At 77.6% G+C, this 2,500-nt stretch overlaps 1 non-coding gene across 1 annotated transcript; it reads left to right on the forward strand.

Annotated features, from left to right (window-relative positions):
- Window positions 1-1,303: 1,303 nt before the first annotated feature.
- On the forward strand, window positions 1,304-1,456 carry LOC131749435 (5.8S ribosomal RNA). The gene has a single exon (XR_009333500.1). It is a non-coding gene; the product is annotated as a 5.8S ribosomal RNA (ribosomal RNA).
- Window positions 1,457-2,500: the final 1,044 nt, after the last annotated feature.

The following is a 2,500-nucleotide window of genomic DNA, read 5'->3' on the forward strand; positions in this document are numbered from 1 at the left end:
GCGCCCCACTGTCCGCGACCGCCCCCGCACGGGCGGGGCCCCCGGTGCGTCTCGGGATGGGTGGCGTGGCCGTGGCGCGGCGCGGCGCGGCGGTGGCGGCTCCCCGTGGGGGGCCCCCCGCCCGCGCGCCCGCCCGCCCGCCCGCCGCCTTTCCGCCGCCGGCCCTGGACCGGTTGTTCCCCCGCGCCGGTCGTCCGTCCTCCGCTCCGGGCCCTCCGCCCCCTCGCCGGGCGCCTCTGCCTGTCCTCCGAGCCCGGGGCCTCTCCTCCGTCGTCCGTCCGTCTGTCCGTCCGTCCGGCTCTTGTCTCTCGCTCTCTCCCTTTCCCGCCCTCCCCCCCCGCGTGCCCGCCCTGCCCGCTCGCCCCCCCCCCCCGCGCCTCCCGTTGAAGCCTCCCTGAACGCCCGCGGTGGCGAGCAGGGGGCCCGGGAGGCGGGTGCAGGGGTCAGGGGGCCCCGGGGGCGGGGGGGTTCGGGGTTCGGGAGAGGAGCGGAGAGGAGAGGGCCGCGTCCGGGCGCGAGCGAGCGAGCGAGCGGGGAGGTCTCCGAGGCCCGGTTTCGGGGACACGGTGGGGACGTCGTCGGGCGGTGGGCGTGGTGGTGTCCCGTGTGGCGGTTGGGCCCGTCGCCCGGCCGGGGCGCCCCCGAGTCACGGGCCGGTAGCGCCGGGGCCCGCGTGCTGCGGGCGGCCGCGGGCGGAGAGCGTGTCGGTCGGCGTCGGGGGTGGCGGCGAGCGTGGGGCGCTCCGCCTGCCCCTCCCCGGCCTCGCCCGCCTCCCCCCTCTCCAGGTACCTAGCGCGTCCCGGCGCGGAGGTTTAAAGACCCATGGGGGGGTCGCCCGTCCGCCTTGGGGTCGGGGCGGTCGGGCCCGCGGGGAGTCGGGAGGCCCCTCCCTTCTCCCCCAGACCCCGCTTCCTCCGCCCCCGCCCCCGCGGGGCCGGGGCGCCGCGCGCCGCGCCACGCCGGCCCTCCCCGCCGCCGCGGCCGTCGGGAGGGGGCTACCCGGCGGCCGTGGTGCGGGGCCGGGTCCCGTGTGCCCGCGCGCGTGCGCGCCCCGCGTCCCTGACGGGGGGGGGTGTGTGTGCGCAGGTGGGAACCCCCCGGGCGCCTGTGGGGTGTCCGAGCCCGCCCCGTCTTGCGGGTCGGTGCCGGGCGCCCCGTCGTGAAACCTTCCGGCCCCGCTCCGGTCTGCTGTTTTCTGTCTCGTCTGACTTGGCCGGCCAGAGGCAACCCTCCCTCCGTGGGGGAAATGTGCCGTGCCACCGGCGGGGGACCCCGCCGAAACCCAGAGAAACCAAACTCGTACGACTCTTAGCGGTGGATCACTCGGCTCGTGCGTCGATGAAGAACGCAGCTAGCTGCGAGAATTAATGTGAATTGCAGGACACATTGATCATCGACACTTCGAACGCACTTGCGGCCCCGGGTTCCTCCCGGGGCTACGCCTGTCTGAGCGTCGCTTGACGATCAATCGCCCCCCCGGGGTGCGCGCGCGCGCGCCTTCCCGGGGTGGCGCGGCTGGGGGTTTCCTCGCAGGGCCCCGTGTCCGGGGCCCTCTGTCCCCCTAAGTGCAGACGCGGTGCCCCTCGTGCCGAGGCCACGGGGGCCCCGCTGCCCGCGAGAAGGGAAGAGAGCGAGAGAGAGCTCGCGACGAGGCCCTGGCCGTGGCCTCCGCGGTCGGTCCCCTTCGGGAAGCGCCCTCGCGCCGCAAGCGGTCCCTGGGCGTACCCCCGGGGCTGTGTGCCGGTGGGCGGGGACGGTCCCGCGCCCTCGCGGCCGGGGCCCGTGGTGCTGGTGGTGTTGGGGCCGCGTCCGCTCCGCCGTCGTTCGCCGCCCGCCCCCGGCGGCGTCCCGGCGACGGTCCGGCCCGGCCCGGCCGCCTCCTCCGCGGCGCCCTGACCCGCGCGCGTCCGGGGTCCGTGCCCGCCCCCCCGCCGCCCTCGCCTTCGCCGTGTCGGGGCGGGCGGCTCGGGCCGACCCGAGGCCGAGTCGTTGCGTGCGCGGCCGCGCCCCGGGGATGCGTGCCCCGGCGGCGACCCGCGGGACGCCGCGGCGTCGTCCGCCGCCGCGCGCTTTCCCCCGGGCTGCGGCCGCGCCGCGCCGCGCTTCGTGCCGGCCCCCGAGCCCCGCGTCGTGGGCGTCTGTCGGTGGTGGATGGGGGCGCACGGCGTCCGTCGCTGGCCGTGGCGGGGGGCGTCTCGCGGCTGCGTGGAGGATGGTGTGCTGCGTTGGCGTCGAGAGAGAGAGAGAGAGACAGAGGGAAGAGAGACAGAGGGAGAGAGTTGGGAATCGGTCGGTCGTGGAAGGAGACGTGGGAGGAGGGTCCGGCGTTCGGGGGGCGACCGCCGCGTGTCCTCATCCACCCCTGCCTTCCACGCACGCCGTCCGCCGCTCTCCTCTCCTCTCCTCTCCCCTCTCCTCTCCCCTCGTCCTCTCCCGTCCCCGTTGTCCTCTCCTCTCCTCCGTGGCGACGCGCCGCCTCCGGGCCGCGCTCGGTGTCGTG

Source organism: Kogia breviceps (genome assembly GCF_026419965.1).
Source record: "Kogia breviceps isolate mKogBre1 chromosome 20 unlocalized genomic scaffold, mKogBre1 haplotype 1 SUPER_20_unloc_5, whole genome shotgun sequence".
In the NCBI taxonomy this organism is placed as follows: Eukaryota; Metazoa; Chordata; class Mammalia; order Artiodactyla; family Physeteridae; genus Kogia; species Kogia breviceps.